Source organism: Danio rerio, chromosome 10, assembly GCF_049306965.1.
Source record: "Danio rerio strain Tuebingen ecotype United States chromosome 10, GRCz12tu, whole genome shotgun sequence".
In the NCBI taxonomy this organism is placed as follows: domain Eukaryota; kingdom Metazoa; phylum Chordata; class Actinopteri; order Cypriniformes; family Danionidae; genus Danio; species Danio rerio.
This window is the reverse complement of record NC_133185.1, coordinates 2,338,659-2,361,995: the sequence shown is the minus strand read 5'-3', so window position 1 is coordinate 2,361,995 and position 23,337 is coordinate 2,338,659. Positions and strand designations below refer to the sequence as shown.

The 23,337-nt window shown below is 36.0% G+C and overlaps 2 protein-coding genes across 5 annotated transcripts in view; one reads left to right on the top strand and one right to left on the bottom strand.

Moving 5' to 3' along the window:
* Positions 1 to 23,337, top strand: part of LOC141376283 (uncharacterized) — a 778,518-nt gene that overhangs the window by 144,126 nt on the left and 611,055 nt on the right. The gene's annotated exons all lie outside the window — the stretch shown is intronic.
* The window catches only part of LOC100535760 (uncharacterized), a 93,045-nt gene that overhangs the window by 39,706 nt on the left and 30,002 nt on the right, over positions 1 to 23,337 (bottom strand). The window contains exon 1 of one of the 4 annotated variants that reach the window (XM_073914326.1): positions 21,003 to 21,164. The exons of the other annotated variants lie outside the window; for them this stretch is intronic. The gene's annotated coding sequence lies outside the window, so the exon portion shown is untranslated. Of the gene's footprint in view, positions 1 to 21,002; positions 21,165 to 23,337 lie in introns of those variants that run through there. 4 annotated transcript variants of the gene reach the window in all.

Here is a 23,337-nt window from a genome sequence, read left to right as displayed (position 1 = left end):
AACGTGATCAATTAGAACATTATGAATGTGTTCACTGTCAATTGTATGGCTTCTTGGTGATTAAAACAACTATTATAATAATGTATTCATCTAGAATGATATTGTGATGTTTGTTTCCTACAAGGAAGTATGTAAACTGTACATACTCTATGCAAATAAAGATCATGTTTTGGCATGTATGTGTACATAACATATGTGCAGAATTGTATACCAAAACATAAGTATTTCTAGAGGCTAATTATATGTTAATATTGTGAAGAATTCTTAATTACATTTTCAAAGGCGTTTTATGGTCATGTGACATATTATTGATTATATGTAAATGTGCCTGACCACAAATATTTTTTTTTGGCAAATATTTATTAAGCTGAAATTTATTTTTATAAATGTTGTTAAAGAAATTAAAATATACATTTGTGGTCAATCATGTTTAAAAAAATCTTCCCCATTAAATATTATTTTTAACATTATTTTTACAATATTATTAGCTCCCTTAAGACTTGTTTTCTTAATTATAGCCAAAACTATTGTCCCTCCAGTGAAAATTTAATAAAAACATCATGACAAAAATACAATTTATTAGGGCAAGATTTTTTAAACATTTTTTTAGCATAATATTTTAATAACTCATCTCTAATAACTGATTTATTTTATTTTTGCCATGCTGACAGCACATAATATTAGACTAGATATTCTTCAAGACACTAGTTTTCAGCTTAAAGTGACATTTACAGACTTAACTAGGTTAATTAGGGTAAAGTTAGGGTGATTAGGCATGTCATATTGTATTGTGTTAGTCATTGTATAACAGTGGTTTGTTCCAAAGGCAATTGGCAAAGAAAATCTTAAAAGGGCTAATAATATTAACCCTTAAAATAATTTAATACAATTTACAAATTTATCGACCAAGTAAAACTTTCTGTAGAATTTTTTTAGGGTAATTAAAAAAATAATAACAATTTTACAGGAGGCCTAATAATTTAGCCTTTAACTTTATTTATATAAAGAGAGATGATAAAACACAAAAAACAAAAACCTTACAAAAAAATAAAACACTACCCCTCCAAAAATGTGTTTAATAATAATGATAAGTTTTTTTTTTTTCTTAGGGCAGCACGGTGGCTCAGTGGTTAGCACTGTCACCTTACAGTAAGAAGGTCACCGGTTCAAGCCGCGGCTGAGTCAGTTATCATTTCTGTGTGGAGTTTGCATGTTCTCCCCATGTTGGCGTGAGTTTCCTCTGGGTGCTTTGATTTCCCCCAAGTCCAAACACTGAGGGTGAATTGAATAAACTAAACTGGATATAATGTATGAGTGCGTTTGTAAATGAGTGTGTATGGGTGTTTCCCAGTACTGAGTTGTTACTGAAAGGGCATAATATATATGCCTGAACAGTTGCTGATTCATTCTGCTGTGACGACCTCTGAAATAACCCCTAAGCTGACCCCTAAACCAATTGAATTTTAGTGTTGGTCCACGAGCACTTTACAGCAAACAGCAAAAATGTCCTCATCTTCTCTCCTCACACCGCAGTGTTTCTCTCCTGAACCCCCCTTGTGTTTTTCCGGGGTGTCCTTGCGACTCTAAAGTGGCATTAGACATTCTTCAAGTTCCATTGATCCCCTTAAAATAAGCTGCTCTATCTTCTAACCTCCAGAGTTTAATCCAGTAGCGACAAAGCTGCTGCACATTGAGACTTTTTTTTTAAACTATTTTTTTTATTCTTCGAGCTTCAGGAAGTCCCACATTTCTTCCAGAGTCATGACATTCAGGCGTTCCGCAAAGAGGATTAATGGGGAGCGTTTAGAAAGTGACTCCTCGGAGAAACGCCACTGTTTTTGTCTCGATTCTAGTCCAAATATCTAAAACTTCTTAATTTAAGAAACACTTCATGTCTTGTTTTCAGAAATAATGTGTAAAAATGAAGAGTTTTTCATTAGAACAAGCAAAAGAACCTGCCAATGGAGTGAGAAAAGTAACCTTGATTTTGTTTTTTAATAATGCCGAGTTCAGACTGCAGGATTTTCACAGTAGTCGTGTCACAGATGTTTTCACACTGCTTGACTATCTGGGCTAGCGTTTCGTCGCTGCTTTGTTTACACTGCAAGATGGACCGGCGACAGGGACTTTCACATTGCATGACTTTACTATAGGAAGAATCGCCGACAAGTTCGTCCAAACTACGTCTCACAGCCAAAAACACATTGTATATCTTTTGTTATTAACTAGATAATGAGAAAGAAGCCTTTAATGGGGTAGAAAATGTACTTATTTGCTCACCTGGGTTTAAAGGGAATTAGCCATTTCTCCTCAACGTTGATAATAAACTAATTTCTTTCTGTATGAAACGTCAAACAGACACGGTTGCTCCTGAGTCCTGTCAAACCTCCACTAGTATTCCTCCATTTCGTGGGTCCAAATAAACCGAAAAAGAGCGCTTTTAACTTCTCCCCCAGCCTCCCGCTGGCCGGCAGCAGGTATACACACACGCTCACACAAGTGAATGCTGCTCTCTCATTGGCTGTAGGCGATCGCCGATGTTATTTTCAGTCAGAACTCAATTCACATGACATGATTTGAATCGCCGACAGCTCCAGATATTCAGCACGCCAAATATCTCACAGGCATCGGCGACTCATCGGCGATTCTCTCAGATCGCGTCTTTGATAGTTCACACAGTGTGATTGTCACTCACATGCACGAGCAGCGATTTGCCTGTGATTTCAGGCATTTGTCGGCGATTTCTCAAAACCTGTCGGCGAGCCAAAATCAGGGCTAAAATCTGTCAGTCGACAGCAGCCCCTGGAGGATTTACATGAGAACAGCTGGTGCGAATGGCAAATTTGCAAATTTGAGATCTAAAAAAGCGTACACAGCGGCCTCTGGTGGATTTGCAAAAACATTCACTCCTTCATTCATTTTCTTGTCGGCTTAGTCCCTTTATTAATCCGGGGTCGCCACAGCAGAATGAACCGCCAACTTATCCAGCAAGTTTTTACACAGCGGATGCCCTTCCAGCCACAACCCATCACTGGGAAAATTTGCAAAACAAAAACTGCAAAAAACGTACCTCCTGGGATGTATTTGGAGCTCTCCAGAAATGTATACAAGGGAACCTAATCAGAATGAGCCTGGATTGGTTGATTTACAAATTTTTCCTAATTTGGTCTTGGAAAAAAATGCTTCATTGAATTTAATCAACCTTTTTAAAGGTAAATGTGTGCAAACTATTAAAATGGGCTGAATGGAAACAAATTAAATTTAGTAATGTTTAACTTAATTTGTAATTTGTTACATAAATCTGTCATAAACACGATTGTCTTGAAGCCATTATAAATGCATCATGAATTTTATAACAACGTAATAGTTTTTTGACCTCAACTACAGTGGTACAAGCTGAATTCATCATCAGAATGTAAATAAACATTTAATAAAGCTCCTAAACTGTTAACACTACACTACTGACATCACATTTTAATTAAATACAGTTCAAAATACAGAAAAAATACCAAATAATTAAAAAAAACTGACAGATTGCTATAACACTTTATTTTAATGGTTCATTTGAGTGTTAGTAAACTGTCTGCTTAATATCTGTTGATTCTGCTCCTTCAATCGACATTTAACTGACTAGAAGACATTTTGCAAGTACATGTCAACTTACACTAACCCTAACCCAGGGGTCGGCAACCCGCGGCTCTTTAGCGCTGCCCTAGTGGCTCCCTGAAACTTTTTCAAAAAATGTTTGAAAATGGAAAACGATGAGGGAGGTAAATATATTTTTTTGTTTTAATATGGTTTCTATAGGAGGACAAACAATCTTAACGTTTTCCAATGCTGTAAAAGTGTGTAGAATATTTAATTTCAACATTTCTGTCAACGAAGATTTGCGTCATAGCCTGCGACACACGTTTCTATCAGCAGGGCGGGATGCCAGGCAGGTAGCTGTTGTAAACAAACCGGCGGCTGTGTGATGCGCCATGGAGCGCAAGCTGTCTTTGCCAAAGATGTTCAGCGGGGCACGCTTTCTCATTTTCCCTCCCTGAGAGAATTCAAAGAAGCCCATACCGATCACTAACTCAACGGTGATTATTTACAAGGTGCGATCGTTGATATGCAAACTGCATTTGGGAGCAGATTTTGTGAGTTGCGAAAGGAAAAAACGAGACTGTCTTTCCTTGACACACACCCTTGGAGATTGACCCTTCAGTATGTATTTGTAGCCAACGAAGTCATTTTTTTAGTAGGCTAATATAGCTAATATAAATACATATAACATGTGTTGCCATCATTATAAGGCTTATATAAAGCTTTTAATTTTTTGCGGCTCCAGACATATTTGTTTTTGTTTTTTTTGGTCCAATATGGCTCTTTCAACATTTTGAGTTGCCGACCCCTGCCCTAACCCTAGCAGTCTATTAATAATCCAATGAGAATTAGTCGGGGTGTAAATGCAATGTAGCTCAATTCAACAAACAGACCATCACAATAAAGACTGACCAATAATTTTGTAAATCCATACATTTTTTTTTTTCAGTGTAGAAAGTCAAAAACTAAATAAGAAGAGCTTTTTTTTTTTTTTTGCAGTGAGGCTATATTGTAACTCCTGGAGCCTGCTGGGAGACTGATTTTCCTCTTATACGTCCCACTGACATTACTGCCATTGTTTCAATGATAGTTTTTCATATGCACAGAGATTTCTAATGGAGGCCTGTGGGTTTAAGAAGGGGCTCGGCAGGAGATTCCCGCTACTGAAAGGACTAGATGTTTGGGATTACATGAGGAAATCTGTCTGCGTGATCGCCAGGGATTGAACTGGGGAGGCTTTTGTTGCTGCAGTAGGTAAATCTTTAGCTGATTGCTACTTAATTGTTAATCATCGCGAAACATTCATTCATTCATTTTCTTTTTGGCTTAGACCCTTTATTAATCTAGGGTTGCCACAGCGGAATGAACCGCCAACTTATCCAGCATGTTTTTACACAGCGAATGCCCTTCCAGCCACAACATGTGGTACAGGTGAATTAGGTAGGCTGAATTGTGCGTAGTGTGTGTGTGTGTGAGTAAATGAGTGTGTGTGGATGTTTCCCAGAGATGGGGTTGCAGCTAAAAGGGCATCCGCTGCGTAAAAACGTGCTGGATAAGTTGGCGGTTCATTCCGCTGTGGCGACCCCAGATTAATAAAGGGACTAAGCCGAAAAGAAAATAAATGAATGAATGAAAATGCTAAATGTAAACATTGTACTTTCAAGATTGCTACTTTCTCGCGATGCCGTTATTCATGTTTGTGTCTGTACCCCCTTAATGGCGTGCAATACTGCATTCATACACAGTAAAAATCGTGCTTTCTTAAACGTTTTAGTTGAATCAAATTAACTTTAGTCATCTCAACTTACATAAATCAAACTGACCAATAATAGTACATTAAACTTTGTATATCTTAAAAAAATTGCTGAAACTTGATTTAAATGAGTTAAAGCAACATAATAATATTAGTTGTCTTGACATTTTTTACAGTTTATAAATGAAGAAGGGCAACGCAGTGGCGCAGTAGGTAGTGCTGTCGCCACAAAGCAAGAAGGTTGCTGGTTCGAGCCTCTGCTGGGTCAAGTTGGAGTTTCTGTGTGGAGTTTGCATGTTTACATGTAACTTTGCATGTTTGCATGTAACTTTGCGCGAGTTTCCTCCAGGTGCTCCGGTTTCCCCACAGTCCAAACACATGTGGTACAGGTGATTTGGGTGGGCTAACTTGTCCGTATTGTATGAGTGTGAATGAGTGTGTATGAATGTTTCCCATAGATGGGTTGTGGCTGGAAGGGCATCCGCTGTGTAAAACATGTACAGGATAAGTTGTCGGTTCATTCTGCTGTGGCGACCCCTGATTAATAAAGGGACTAAGCTGACAAGAAAATGATTGAATGAATGAATGAAGAAAAAGTATTACTGTCCATACTAAATATATATCGTCATATTGCACGGCTCTACAGGCAGAGGCTTGGCTTCTGAGCAGATCTTGATATGTAATAGTTTATCTTCATCTTTTTTAGTTATATCATGCCCATTTGATGAGATTCAGGAAGTGTAGGCACTTCAAACGCAGCCTCTTCCTCTCACCGCAGGGCTTCTTTTTCTTCTTGATGTGTTTGATTCAACTTTAATGCTCATACAGGCTCATTGTCTTGGATTTGCATTGGGCCCGAGTCTAATATACTACTGATAAAAAGGTGCCATTATTAATGCATGGCACAGAAACGCATATCGGCCTATATGAAGAAGTGAACATCCGAGCATGAGCCAATCAAAATCCTCCACATTAACATATTCTTCTCCAATTTCAAATAGCCCAAAGGTTTCCTCCTTGAGTATTAGACTGAAGGTGATTGAACTTAGACTGAAACTATTGTTAAAGTCGGCCTGAAATCAAATCAAAATGTTCTCTTCTTTGTCTATGTATATAGTAGTGCTTGTTATAAACAGTATCTGTACATGTCATTATTTTTTTGTTAAAATTGATTAGCCTTTGATCAATTATCATAACCTTCATCCTCCTCTGTCTGGCTGTCAGTAATGTAGGGAGGAGCTATTATTCATTTAGGCTGGGGCTATCAGTCCTTTAGTGTGCCTATCAACCTTTTAAGGCAGGGCTATTGGTCATTTGGGGCGAAGCTATCAGTAATTTAGGGAGGAGCTATCAGTCATTTAGGGCAGAGCGATCAGTCCGTTAGGGTGGGGCTATCAATCATTTAGGGAGGAGCTATCAGTCATTTAGGGTGGAGCTATTAGTCTGTAATGGCGGGGGTTATCAAACATTTAGTGAGGAGCTATCAGTCATTTAGGCCAGGGCTATTGGTAATTTAGGGAGGGGCTATCAGTCCTTTAGGGAGAGGCCGTCAGTCATTTTGGGTGGAGCTATCAATCATTTAGGGTGGGCCTATCAGTCATTTAGGGTGGAGCTATTAGTCTGTTAGGGCGGGGGTTATCAAACATTTAGGGAGGAGCTATCAGTCATTTAGGCCAGGGCTATTGGTAATTTAGGGAGGGGCTATCAGTCCTTTAGGGAGAGGCCGTCAGTCATTTTGGGTGGAGCTATCAATCATTTAGGGTGGGCCTATCAGTCATTTAGGGTGGAGCTATTAGTCTGTTAGGGCGGCGGTTATCAAACATTTAGGGAGGAGCTATCAGTCATTTAGGCCAGGGCTATTGGTAATTTAGGGAGGGGCTATCAGTCCTTTAGGGAGAGGCCGTCAGTCATTTTGGGTGGAGCTATCAGTCATTTAGGGTGGAGCTATCAGTCTGTTAGGGCGGGGGTTATCAAACATTTAGGGAGGAGCTATCAGTCATTTAGGCCAGGGCTATTGGTAATTTAGGGAGGGGCTATCAGTCCTTTAGGGAGAGGCCGTCAGTCATTTTGGGTGGAGCTATCAGTCATTTAGGGTGGAGCTATCAGTCTGTTAGGGCGGGGGTTATCAAACATTTAGGGAGTAGCTTTCAGTCATTTAGGCCAGGGCTATTGGTAATTTAGGGAGGGGCTATCAGTCCTTTAGGGAGAGGCCGTCAGTCATTTAGGGTGGAGCTATCAATCATTTAGGGTGGGCCTATCAGTCATTTAGGGCGGGGCTATCAGTCCTGAAGGGAGGAGCTATTATTCATCATGTATTTTGTATAGTTTTTTCATATGTTAGCTGTTGTTTCTGCCAACATCTATTTAAATTGGTTTGTCAAAGTGTTATTTTTGTGTAAAGGTATTTTTGTTGGAGTGTCGAGAACAGCAGTATCAAACATAATCTCAGAGATAAAGCAGTTCACTGAGTCATATCGGATATTTAACTCCATGGCTATGATCTTGAATAGGTTTTTATGAATTAGCATAGTAAGATATTCTTTCTCAGACATGACTTTTAATTTATGCCATTTCTTCTCTGCAGTTTTTTTTTTTTAAAAATGCGTGTGTAATATTATATCCATGCAAATGATAATGTTTTGAATACAAAAGGTTACAAATGCCAAACTTTTGCCACTAAATTAGAAATATTATTACAATTAAATTGAATTCAATTAAATTAAATCTATCCATTCATCCATCCCTCCCTCCCTCCCTCCGTCCGTATGTCTGTCTGTCTATCTGTCTGTCTGTCTGTCTGTCTATCTATTTATACATATATCCATCCATCTTTCCATCTAACCATTTATCCATCCAACCGTTTATCTATCTATCTATCTATCTATCTATCTATCTATCTATCTATCTATCTATCTATCTATCTATCTATCTATCTATCTATCTATCTATCTATCTGTCTGTCTGTCTGTCTGTCTGTCTGTCTGTCTGTCCGTCCGTCCGTCCATCCCTCTGTCCATCCATCCATCCCTCCCTCCCTACCTCCCTCCCTCTCTCCCTCCCTCCGTCAGTCCACCCATCCATCCATCCATCCATCCATCCATCCATCTATCTATCTATCTATCTATCTATCTATCTATCTATCTATCTATCTATCTATCTATCTATCTATCTATCTATCTGTCTGTCTGTCTGTCTGTCTGTCTGTCTGTCTGTCTGTCTGTCTGTCTGTCTGTCTGTCTGTCTGTCTATCCATCCATCCATCCCTCTCTCTCTCTCTGTCTATCTGTCTGTCTGTCTGTCTGTCTGTCTATCTATTTATCCATATATCCATCCATCTTTCCATCCAACAATTTATCCATCCAACCGTCTATCTATCTATCTATCTATCTATCTATCTATCTATCTATCTATCTATCTATCTATCTATCTATCTATCTATCTATCTATCTATATATCTATCCGTCCGTCCATCCATCCCTCCGTCCGTCCATCCATCCATCCCTCCCTCCCTCCCTCCGTCAGTCCGCCCATCTATCTATCTATCTATCTATCTATCTATCTATCTATCTATCTATCTATCTATCTATCTATCTATCTATCTATCTATCTATCTAGCTATCTATCTATCTATCTATCTATCTATCTATCTATCTATCCATCCATCCATCCATCCATCCATCCATCCATCCATCCATCCATCCATCCATACACATCTACTAAACCTGCACTATAAAAATATTGGGTTGTTCTCTTAATTTTGGGCCAAATGTTGACAAACTCAACATTGGATTCATTCTTTTGCATTATTTCAACAAATGTAATTGGATTTAAAATAGTGTAAATAGTGTCATTTAGATTTCTGTCACACTTTATTTGAATGTACAATTCACACTATTAACAATCCAATAACTAAGACATTGAGCTAAATAAGCTACTAATTGGCTGTGTTTATTGTAGTTAGTAAGCAGTTGGGTTTAGGTATTGAGTAGGATTAGGGATTTAGAATAAGATCATACTATATAAGTGCTAATAAACATTTAATATCGTAATAATAGGCAGGTAATAAGCCAGTAATAAATGCTGTTATTTGTTTCTTAAACTACCCAATGTATTACTTCACTATTCCTTGTCATTATTTGTGAAACCTACTGTCAGTTTTTGAGTATAAAGTGTAAAGCTGATGAAATCATTATGGTCTCAGGACCAAGCTCTAGTGTTCACCGTGCTGTATTGTTGTGTTTCTCAGACTCGTTCCCTGTGGAAACTTGTGTGACAGTGGCAAATGCCTCTGGTCTATGGCAGTAAACAGAGGTTTGGAGGGTAAACAGAGCGAGGGCCTGGACTGGGGCTCTGCTGAGGGTCGGGGGACCATGATAATAAGGAGGGAGGGGTGAGTTAACAGACAACTGCTGTCAGACTTACACACACACACCAGACAAGCCTATACATCACACATGTACCCTGAAGAGCAGCAAACAGACAGACCTGAGAAAAAAATGAATTGGTTTGTCTCTTTTTATCATCTCTTACTCTTCGCTTTGTAGTACACTGTAATGGACGATTAGTTCCTTTACTTTAATGAAGTGAGTAAAACCGCTACCTTAAAAGCATCCAGTTGGCTTTACTTTAAAAAAACGGTTAACTTTGAACGGATAAGCTGACTGTCTCTGGTTCTGGATGGTCACAGTCCTCCACTGCACCTTGGTCCTGCATTCATTTCAAAGGAGCGCTACCCTGTACTAAAATGGCTGCTCTATTGACGCATTCCTTTCAATAGACAACAACAGGGAAGGCGACATCTAATATAAATATCTACGCCTTTCAATAAGCTGGCTACAGGCCTGTGCTTTTAAATTGCATAATGGGACCTTGATTTTTCCGCTAAAAGGTTTTGATGTCGAAGAGTTTGAAAAATTTACTTTTTATTGACAATTTGAATAGTTTGAAGTACTATATTGTCTGTGTTGGTGTTGTATATTTTGCTACACAAACAATTGTGGAGAAAAAGGAATTTATTTGTATTACTTTTGTGTCTTTATTTTTATTAGAGAAATGTTTAGACGAACAACAGATTAATCAACTTTTTTCTTTTGTATGATACCATATATTGACCAGGCGTACTTCTTCTTTTTTTACTGTGCTGCATACTTTTCACAAGGAACTGCTGACAAGAGGGAAATAGCAGAATAAGAATAAATACAGTGCGGGGGCCCTGCTGTCTAATAAGAAGTCTAGACATGTCACAAGGAGCATGATGCTTGTAGAAGTTGTAAAATATATTGAAGATGCACTAAATTGTTCAGTTCTGGTATGCAGAGAACGGTTGCAGAAAGGGGAAGTATGTCTGGGTGCAACACTCAAAGAACTGCAGAATGACTGATAAGTGACGTTACACCAAAACTCCACCTGTTAACATCAGTTGTGTATACATGCTGGAGTCGAGGAAATGTGTGTTAGTTGCGAACTTCTTGAATGTAACTCTTGTATTGCATTGGGGTAACGTAACGTAATCGAATTATTCATTTGTATCTAATAAATTACTAATAATTTTGGCATTGAAGAAAACCCTTTCCTGACCTTTTTTATTGAACATGGAACTGGCTTAATATTCCAACACTTTGTAATAAGCTGCCAGTATATTTTCTGTTATTTTACAAACACAGTTCTCTATATACTCCTTCATAAACAATATCTTGTCTCAGACTACTAACATGTCATCAAATGTCACTTTGTTAAAATGTAGAGTTGAATTTCCAACATTCAAAGTGGACAGAGCAGAGATCAACATCCCCTAATGCAATTCATAACACTTCATGAACCACAAAATACAGAACCTGTTAATTAACAGATATATTTTACAGTGTGTGTCATCTTGGCTAAGCCTCTGTTCTTGCTGCTCTTTCTTTTGGGTGCTTCCCCTATCTGAACATTTCCTGTTTAAAGCCATCTGTGCTGCATTCAGAGGTTTCTCTCCTTATCTGAAGGTGATATGTTAAGAAGCAGGGCTGGACGATGCTACACAGAAGAGGCCCTCGACTGCTGGGTCACAACCTAAAAATAGATCACAGGCCTGTTCTGGTGGTTCAAGAAGCAATCATTCATTGTTAGGACAGATTAAAAAAGTATACAATGAAAACACTCACTTTTGCTGCTTGTTTAAAATACTTATTTAAAATGAGTTGAAACAACACAATTCTTAAGGTTTTTTTTGGGGGGGGGGGACTTAATTGTTCAACATAGGCTCATTCTGAAAACGTTGCCCGATACACATTTCTGGAGATCATGAATTATGTGACTAGGAATGTATTGCTGTATTTTCTCTTTAAAAACGAAGGCTTACCTCCATGGACTTCTTTTGCACTATTACCAGTTTGTCCAGTGGCTAGTTGCGTACATCAGAGGATTTGAGACGCTGAGTGTGATGACGGGGTTCGAGTTCGGTGAACAGTTCCAGAAAACATTCATTCATTTTCTTTTTGGCTTAGTCCCTTTATTAATTCGGGGTCGCCACAGCGGAATGAACCGCCAACTTATCCAGCAAGTTTTTACGCAGCGGATGCCCTTCCAGCCGCAACCCATCTCTGGAAAACATTCACACACGCTACAGACAATTTAGCCTACCTATTTCACCTGTACCACATGTTTTTGGACTGTGGGGGAAACCGGAGCACCCGGAGGAAACCCACGCGAACGCAGGGAGAACATGCAAACTCCACACAGAAACGCCAACTGAGCCAAGGCTCGAACCAGCGACCCAGCGCCCTTCTTGCTGTGAGGCGACAGCACTACCTACTGCGCCACAGCTTCGCCCCGCTCCAAAAAACAGTTAAAACAAAACAAAAGCCAAAAATAAAGTGAATAACAGCTTGAAAACGTGGTAATATCTGGAAACATGATAAAAATCAGGCAGCCATGAGGGCTTTTCTTTTTCTTGATTGTTTTTGAAAACAATATCGGTTTGGTCAAGGAAAGTGGGTGATCGGGTCAGTTGGTTCTCTTACAAACACTATCTGCTGGGTTTAGGGAAGTGGGTTGGTGGTGGGATCGGTCGGTCAGTCAGTCAGTGGCCAGCGCCCTCTGGTGGATTTATGTGAGTACAGCAGGTGCGAAAGGCACTCACAAGAGAAATTTTGAAATGTGAAAAAGTGTGGTGGAACACACTTCATAAACAGAATGAGCCTGGGTTGTAATTTATGTTCGTTAATGAGTTAACTGAATCTTGTTGCAATTAAAATGAAAACTATAATGTTATGATTACAAAGTAAAATCCTATTATTGATTATTCTTTATATTATATTTTATAATGTTATATTTGAACAATATTATATTTTAATTTTATATTTTTCAAATATATATTTTATAATATTGTAATCAGTATATTAGAATAAATTGTTTATAAAGTTTGATATGTTTAATATAATATTTTGATATAATATTCACGACCCAAAAACAAATCATGCATTATTAGGACACCAAAAAATATTATTAGGCTTATTTAAAACTTGTTACGATAAAAATTGACACAACAATGTATAGATTACAAAGTAAAATCTAATAAAAATTTATATATATATATATATATATATATATATATATATATATATATATATATATATATATATATATATATATATATATATATTGCATAAAATCTAAATTTAATATATAGATATTTTTCATGTCTGGGCCTGTTCTGATGGCTCATGGAATATTGATGCTTTTTTATCACTTTTTTTTTTTTTTTATGTATTACGAATAATTATTCTTTATAATATAGAACATTATTTATAATATTATATGTGAATAATATTACAATTTTAAATATATTTTTAATAACACATTTTAATATTATTTGATATATTTAATATAACATTCAACATAGTTTTCTAATTATAGAAATATTAATAATAAAATAATACTTCTGTTTACATTGCACATTAAACAAAAAGCTGAAGCCATATATAGAGTTATTTGAGCAAATGTATATGTTTATATGAAAATATTGAATAAAAATGTAAAAAGAGCAAAACTCAAGAGAAATAAATAAAAATTTTAAATGTTGTTAAAATTTTGTACATTTTTTTGCATCAATTTTTGCATTTTGCATTAATTAAATGTATAATCTTTCTATTTCTAAAATGTTCTGTGACTAAAATGTTATTTTAATAAATATATCAATTTAATAAATCTCTTTTGTTTAAATTAAACAAAATATATGACCTATTTTCACTGAGAAATTAATAAAAATAATAATTTCCTACACACACATTTAAAAATTATATACATACAAAATACACTGACCTTCATGGTACATGAAAAAGCTATATTTTACTTTAAAACCAATATTTATTTTTCTCTCTAATATTAAACTTAAATGTTTGTTCATAATTTTTTTAACTATTCCAAATAAATTCTCAGTGTTTCATTTTAAATAAAGGGCCTTTTTGTTTATTTTAAGTGCTTTGTTGTTGTTTGTGACTGAATGTCCAGTGTGAAATCAACAGCAGAAGCACTTGAGAATCTCCAGGCCATCTGTGTTCCACGCTGTTGCTCAAACTCCACCGGGAACAGCCACATCTGGGCCGGGTGATAAAAATTCGACTCAGAAAAGCCACATAGCAAGGATGTCATGCTTTAGTTCTCCTCAAACCTGGATAATTGCTTAAAGGCAGACTCGCAGAATTAAATATGTCCAATACACGGCGCAGTAACCCATCCTGACAATACACACGCATTAAAATCAAACCCTCCTCATTATGCGAAGGGTAATTGAAGCTGAATTAATTGACAAGTGCTGCTGCCGTAATGAACCATAAATTAAATGCACCACAATTCAACATATTCACATTCAGCACCAGAGATGTGACATTTTTGCACAAAATTACTAGACTGATAGCCCAGCGAAGACCACAGAAGCAAGAAGAAAGAGACACGGCAACTGAATACCAAGTAGATCTGAACATCGTCTGAAGAGAACCAATGCCTGAGTTAAATACTGGTGTAATGCTGATCTGGCTGAGCGGTGGAGTGTTGCTATGGGGTTGCTAGGGTTATAGGTGTTGCTATGCAGTTGCTATTTATGTAGATGATAGTCAGGTGTTACAATGGGGTTGCTAGGGTTATAGATGATAGGTGTTGCTATGGGGTTACTAGGCTTGAATGTAATAATCAAGTGTTGCTATGGGGTTCCTAAGGTTATAGGTCATAATCAGGTATTGCAATAGAGTTGCTAAGGCTTTAAGTGACAGTCAGATGTTGCTATAGAGGTGCTGTTTATGTATATGATAGTCAGGTGCCTCATTGGGGTAGCTAGCATTATAGGTAACAGATGTTGCTAAGGGGTTACTAGGGTTGTAGATAATAATCAGGTGTTGCTAAGGGGTTACTAGGGTTATAATGCATAGGGGTTGCTATGGAATTGCTTGAGATGTCGATGAAAGTGAGGTCTTGCTATGGGGTTGTTAGGGTTATAGGCGATAGGTGTTGCTATGGAGTTGCTAGGGATGTAGGTGATAATTGGGTGTTACTATGTGGTTGCTATGGGGTTGTAGGTGATAGGTGTTGCTATGGAGTTGCTAGCGTTGTAGATGATAGTCAGATGTTGCAATGGGGTCGCTATAGAGTTATAGGTGATAGGTGTTGCTATGGAGTTGCTAGGGTTGTAGGTGATAATTAGGTGTTACTATGTGGTTGCTAGGGTTACAGGTGATAGGTGTTGCTATAGAGTTGCTAGGGTTGTAGGTGATAATTAGGTGTTACTATGTGGTTGCTAGGGTTAAAGGGGATAGGTGTTGCTATAGAGTTGCTAGGGATGTAGGTGATAATTGGGTGTTACTATGTGGTTGCTATGGGGTTGTAGGTGATAGGTGTTGCTATGTAGTTGCTAGGGTTGTAGGTGATAATTAGGTGTTACTATGTGGTTGCTAGGTTTACAGGTGATAGGTGTTGCTATGGAGTTGCTAGGGTTTTAGGTGATAATTAGGTGTTACTATGTGGTTGCTAGGGTTACAGGTAATAGGTGTTGCTATGGAGTTGCTAGGGTTGTAGGTGATAATTAGGTGTTACTATGTGGTTGCTAGGGTTACAGGTGATAGGTGTTGCTATAGAGTTGCTAGGGTTGTAGGTGATAATTGGGTGTTACTATGTGGTTGCTAGGGTTACAGGTGATAGGTGTGGCTATGGAGTTGCTAGGGTTGTAGGTGATAATTAGGTGTTACTATGTGGTTGCTAGGTTTACAGGTGATAGGTGTTGCTATGGAGTTGCTAGGGTTTTAGGTGATAATTAGGTGTTACTATGTGGTTGCTAGGGTTACAGGTGATAGGTGTTGTTATGGAGTTGCTAGGGTTGTAGGTGATAATTAGGTGTTACTATGTGGTTGCTAGGGTTACAGGTGATAGGTGTTGCTATAGAGTTGCTAGGGTTGTAGGTGATAATTGGGTGTTACTATGTGGTTGCTAGGGTTACAGGTGATAGGTGTTGCTATGGAGTTGCCTGGCTTGTATGTGATAATCAGGTCCTGCTATTGGGTTTCTAGGGTTATATGTGATAGTTGTTGCTAAGGAGTTGCTAGAATTGAATGTGATAATCAGGTGCTGCTATTGGGTTACTAGTGTTATTGGGGAAAGCTGTTGTTATGGAGTTGCTAGGGTTGTAGAGGTTAGTCGGGTTTTACTAAAGGGTTGCTAGTGTTATAGGTAATAGGTGTTGCCAGAGTTGCTAGGGTTTTAGGTGATAATCAGATGTTGCTATGGTTTATAGCAGGGTCATAGGTGTTTTGATGGAGTTGCAAGGATTGTAGGTGATAATCGGGTGTTTCTATGGGGTTACTAGGGTAATAGATGATAGGTGTTGCTATGGAGTTGGTAGGGTTGTATGTGATAATCAGGTGCTGCTATTGGGTTACTAGTGTTATTGGGGAAAGCTGTTGTTATGGAGTTGCTAGGGTCGTAGAGGTTAGTCGGGTTTTACTAAAGAGTTGCTAGTGTTATAGGTAATAGGTGTTGCTATAGAGTTGCTAGGGTTGTAGGTAATAATCAGGTGTTGCTTAGGTTTATAGTAGGGTCAAAGGTGATTTGATGAAGTTGTTAGGGTTGTAGGTGATAATCGGGTGTTACCATGGGGTTACTAGGGTGTTAGATGATAGGTGTTGCTATGGAGTTGCTAGCATTGTAGATGATAGTCAGGTGTTGCTATGGGGTCGCTCTAGGGTTATAGGTAATAGGTGCTGTTATGGAGTTGCCAGGGTTGTATGTGATAATCAGGTGTTGCTTAGGTTTATATAAGGGTCATAGGTGATAGGTGTTTTGATGGAGTTGCTAGGGTTGTAGGTGATAATCGGGTGTTACTTTGGGGTTACTAGGGTAATAGATGATAGGTGTTGCTATGGAGTTGCAAGCATTGTAGATGATAGTCAGGTGTTGCTATGGGGTTGTAGGTGATAGGTGTAGCTATGGAGTTGCTAGGGTTGTAGGTGATAATCAGGTGTTGCTATGGGGTTGCTATGGTTATAGGAGATAGGCGTTGCTATGGGGTTGCTAGGGTTTTGAGTGATAGTCACATGCTGCTATGGAGTTGTTAGGGTTGTAGAGGATAGTCAGGTTTTGCTCTATGGTTGCTAGGGTTATAGGTAATAGATGTTGCTATGGAGTTCCTAGGGTTGTAACTGATAACAAGGTGTTACTATGTATATATATATATATATATATATATATATATATATATATATATATATATATATATATATATATATATATATATATATATATATATATACTATCAGAGATACTGAGAAAAGTTCCTTGTTAAACATAATTTGGGAACTATTTGAAAAATAATAAAACATTAACATGATGGAGGGCTAATAATTCTGATTTCATCTGTACATATTGATTACAATACACAACAAAAAATTGGATTTTCATGGCAAACACAAGCCAGTGGACAAACTCTGCCACGAGGATCTGAAAAAGCAGAAAGCTGAGAGCGAGTGGGAGTGAGACAGACTGATTGAGATGGTGCGGACGCTGGGAGAGATTGGTGTGGGGGTTTGGAGTCCAGAGGCCTGGAATAATTACTCCAGAAGATCCTGTGATCGATCATTCTCTCCATCTCTGGGATTACACTCCTCTAAGCTCCCAACACCTTGTTTCCCTCCAGGCTGGATTTGCGTTGAACACAGGAGAGCTTTAGATGCTGTGGATTACCAGCTGCTTAATTAAGTAACACGGTTAGTTCACAAATCACACCAAAAGTGATACAGCAGAGCCGGACAATATCTTTTTAAGGCTCAAGGGAACCCGTAAGAGGATTTCAATTCTTTGTTTGTTTGTTTAATTAAATACGTGATACGTAAAATTAAATCACAGCTTCATAAAGATGAAATCCAGTCAGGTCCGGTTTGCTTTCAACTCTTGAGACAAGTAATGCTCCTTTTTCTGATTCCAGGTGGACACACATGGAAAGCTCCGTAATCTCAGCTACTTCAGTCGACACAGTTTAAAGCCCTGTATTAACTCCACATCTGTCAGCATATTTGACGGAAAATCCTTTACAAACCGCTTTCTCTGAGCTGCAAATCCTTCAAGTCAAAATTATTAGCCTTGCTCTTTTTCAAATATTTCCCCAAATGATGTTTAACAGAGCAAGGAAGCTTTCACAGTATTTCCTGTAACATTTGTCTTCTGGAGAAAGTTTTATTTGTTTTCATTCATTCATTCATTTTCTTTTCGGCTTAGTCCCTTTATTAACCTGTGATCACCACAGCGGAATGAACCGCCAACTTCTCCAGCATGTTTAACACAGCGGAGGCACTTCCGGCTGCAACCCATTACTTGAAAACACCCATACACTGATAAATGAATGAAATCTGTCAAGTGTGTGCATTAATCAATAACATTAAAACCAGGCCCGGATTGGCTATTCGGGAGGACCGGGAGAATTCCCGGTGGGCCGGTCTGTTTTTTTGGCTGCGAGGGCTGGTGTCCCTAGCTCCAGTATCTGTTACTCTCAGCAGTCACACTTTTTAAATTAATTTATTTATTTACTTGACCACAGTCTTCTTATTCATTATTTTACCGAAGCTCTGCTCTTTTTATCTGAAATCCTCCTATATACATGCATTTATTGTGTTTTTAAAGCCCTCACTTGTGCTTTTGTCTTTCCTTTGGGTTTACAAACAAACACACACACACATACACACACGCAGTCAATGTCAGGTTGTTTTCCAGCTACCTGCGAGTCGATGAAGCTCATCTGTCATTAAGGCTCAGTGTGAGTTTGCAGGTCACAGAATCTCACCTCATCGTCACGATTGCAAACCTGATCGATCCGTCCGCCGCTTCCCTTCCCTGCAGCTCAGACCCAGTTCATTACAGCTTTTAGCAACACAAATCTCAGAAGATTGTGGGAATCAAACACTCGCCAAAACACAACATCAGACACACTCCTCCAAACCAAACCCAGCACTATGAATCTGGAAGCATAGATTAAAATGAATGGTGGGCCAAGATTAAGGGTCAAGTCTAGAAGGGATACAGCTATACATCAATATTGCATGATTTTTGTGACACTGTTCAATAATAATTCACAGTTTTACATTAATGTGGTGTTTCAGGTTGGGGTGGGGCTAAACGTTATTAAAATACAACTGAATGGGCAATTTAGTAAATAATATGAATAATACTCCGTGTTGTTATGGTTTTTATGTTACTGTGAGGATTGGGGTAGGGGTAGATGTTAATATAATACAGTTTAATGGGTCATTAAGAAAATAATGTGAATAATACTCTGTATAATCACTGTTGTTATATTACTGTAAGGGTTGGACGTTAATAAAATACACTGTGATGGGTAATTTAATAAATAATATGGATAAGTTATACCGCATGCGTTTGTACTGTTTTTTAAGACCCCGTGGACACCCTGTATTTATTAAATTATCCACTAATTGTATTTCATTAATTAAACTAATTAATTAAACTAATTAATTAATTAGGTAAACTAATTAATTAAACCCAGCCATCACAGTAATGTAAAAAAGTAATTATACACTAAAAGAAATCTGTAATTTTACGGTTTATTTCCAGCAGCTAGGGTGCTGGAAAAAAAACACATAAAATAACAGCTGTAAATTACAGAAATATACCATAGAATAACAGTAATACATTACAGAAATTTCCTCAAATTAAAATTTTTGGTAAATTTCTGTATTTTAAATATCTGTTATTTTACAGTAAATTCTGTAATTTGATATCTGTTATTTTACAGTAAATTTTTATAATTTATTATCTGTTATTTTATGGTAAATTTCTGTAATTTAATATTCGTTATTTTACGGTAAATTTCTGTAATTTAATATCTGTTATTTTACAGTAAATCTTTGTAATTTAATATCCGTTATTTTACGGTAAACTTTCGTTAATTTAATATCTGTTATTTTATGGTAAATTTCTGTAATTAAATTTTCTTTATTTTACGGTACATTTCTATAATTTATTATTTGTTATTTTATGATAAATTTCGGTAATTTAATATTTGTTATTTTATGGTAAATTTCTGTAATTTAATATTCTTTATTTTACAATAAATTTCTGTAATTTAATATCTGTTATTTTACGGTAATTTTTTTTTGTAATTAATATCCGTTATTGTGTGTTAAATTTCTGTAATTTAATATCTGTCATTTTACGGAAAATGTCTGTAATTTAATATCCGTTATTTTACCGTGATTTTTGTAATTTAATATCCATTATTTTACTGTAAATGTCTGTAATTTAATATCTGTTATTTTACGGTAAATTTTGTGATTTAATACCCGTTATTTTAAATTATTTTTTTGTTATTTTAATATCTGTTATTTTACGGTAAATTTCAGTAATTTAATATTCTTTATTTTATGGTACATTTTTGCGATTTAATATCTGTCATTTTGCTGTAAATTTCTGTAATTGAATATCTGTTATTTTACATTAATTTTTGTAATTTAATATCCCTTGTTTTACTGTAAATTTCTGTAATTTAATATCCGTTATTTTACGGTAAATTTCTGTAATTTAATGGCCGTTATTTTACGGTAAATTTCTGTTATTTTATTGGCCGTTATTTTACTTTTTTCGGCACCACAGCTGTTTCGGATTTATTTACAGTGTATTAAGTATTGGTCGCATTATATATGAAATGACCATGAAAATGTATTTTAATAACATCTACCCTTCCCCCAGCCCTAAACCCAAACCTTACAGTTTATAATTACACAGGGTATTATTCATATTATTTATTAAATTACCCATTAAATAGTATTTTAATAACATCTACCGCTACCAGCTCTAATATCAACCATCACAATAATGTAAAACTATAAATATTATTGTACATTGTCACAAAAATTATGCAATGTTTTTCACCTAGGGCTGCACTGATTAGAAAAATGTAACATTACGATATTTTCTTATTCTGTGGTTAATTAATCACGATTAATCTCAGCCCTAACACTAATTAAAATGTTTACAGACAAGCACAGAGGAAAGCACCTTAGTGGCTTCTTCTGCACTCAGATCTCTCTCCTATTTTTGGAGACAAATGACTCGGTCAGCCATGTCTGTTTCCACCCTGTCAATAAAGTCACTGCAGCAGTCTCTTTGTCTGAGCCTAATATCCACTTACCCCGAGGCGGCACGGATCTCAAGAGCACATCTCCTCAGGGGGAAAACGTGTCTGCGGGAGCTACCGAATTCACAACTTTTTTTGTCAGTGGAATCATACAGCGTGTTATAACAGAGGTGCTGACACCACATTTGGTGATTCTGAACTCAACAGCATGAAGACAAAAAGACATTTCCACTGAGCGAGAAAATGTTTCCCAGATGTGTCTACAAATAGCAGTGATCATCATTTATATGAGGCATGCAAGTGAGAATGGGTGTATTTGGAAGTAGAACACCACTGGACTATTTTGCATAACGTGCACAGTGTACAACTTTTCCTACATATGTTAAATTCTCAAATTAACTGCCACATTTTATTTTAAAGTTGACTTATTTTACAAAAATGTACTTTTATAAGGGGCTGTGTGTCAGCAGTGTGTGAATATAAACCAGCTTCTAATGGTCAAAATGTTTATTAATTACATTTTTTATAATCACGCTGTGTCTGCTGAAATAATTTAATTGACATTCTCCCTTTGTACATGTCATGTACAATGTACATGCAATAATGCATATATATATATATATATATATATATATATATATATATATATATATATATATATATTTGTTGCTTGGTCAAACTACTTATATAAAATCAGCTGAAACAACACAGTTCTTTAGATGTTTTGTGTCAACTTAAAGGTGCAGTAGGTGATTGTCTTCCGAAAAAATTTTTTGTTGTGTTATTGTGCGGTAAATTTTTGTAATTTAATATCTGTCATTTTACGGTAAATTTCTGTAATTTAATATCTGTCATTTTATGGTAAATTTCTGTAATTTTATATTCATTATTTTACGGTAAATTTCTGTAATATAATATTTGTTAATTTCATAGTAAATTTCTGTAATTTAATATCTGTCATTTTACGGTAAATTCCTGTAATTTAATATTTGTTATTTTACGGTGAATTTCTGTAATTTAATATCTGTTATTTTACGGTAAATTTCTGTAATTTAATATTCGTTATTTTACATTAAATTTCTTTAATTTAATATCTGTCATTTTACATAAAATTTCTGTAATTTAATATTCATTATTTTACGGTAAATTTCTGTAATTTAATATTCATTATTTTACGGTAAATTTCTGTAATTTAATATTAGTTATTTTACACAAAATTTCTGTAATTCAATATCTGTTATTTTACGGTAAATTTCTGTAATTTGATATCCGTTATTGTGCGGTAAATTTCTGTAATTTAATATCTGTTATTTTATGGTAAATTTCTGTAATTTTATATTTGTTATTTTACGTTACATTTCTGTAATTTAATATTCGTTATTTTACATTAAATTTCTGTAATTTAATATCTGTTATTTTACGGTAAATTTCTGTAATTTAATATTCATTATTTTACATTAAATTTCTGTAATTTAATATCTGTTATTTTACGGTAAATTTCTGTAATTTAATATTCATTATTTTACATTAAATTTCTGTAATTTAATATCTGTCATTTTACATTAAATTTCTGTAATTTAATATTCATTATTTTACGGTAAATTTCTGTAATTTAATATTCATTATTTTACGGTAAATTTCTGTAATTTAATATTCGTTATTTTACACTAAATCTCTGTAATTCAATATCTGTTATTTTACGGTAAATTTCTGTAATTTGATATCCGTTATAGTGCGGTAAATTTCTGTAATTTAATATCTGTTATTTTACGGTAAATTTCTGTAATTTTATATTTGTTATTTTACGGTAAATTTCTGTAATTTAATATTCATTAGTTTACATTAAATTTCTGTAATTTAATATCTGTCATTTTACATTAAATTTCTGTAATTTAATATTCATTATTTTACGGTAAATTTCTGTAATTTAATATTTATTATTTTACGGTAAATTTCTGTAATTTAATATTCGTTATTTTACACTAAATTTCTGTAATTCAATATCTGTTATTTTACTGTAAATGTCTGTAATTTGATATCCAATATTGTGCGGTAAATTTCTGTAATTTAATATCTGTCATTTTACGGTAATGTTTGTAATTTAAAACCTTAAAAAAGCACATGAGAAAGTGAGAGCAGCGATCCTTTTGTAACCCTGCCAGTCCTACAGCTTCCAACCTGCTCTGAGCTGGTATCGATCCGTCAATCTTCCGCATGGGAGTCAGTTGCTCTAACAAGTAGGCTAAAGACCATGGCCTCTAATGTTTGTCGCTAGAGCAATTTAGAGGTCAGAGGAGTGAGGTTTACCTGCACAGCACTTACTAGCTGACCTCCTTTACACTCACTCCCTTAAACCTCACTCCCATCTGGGTCACGGCACCAATGTAAC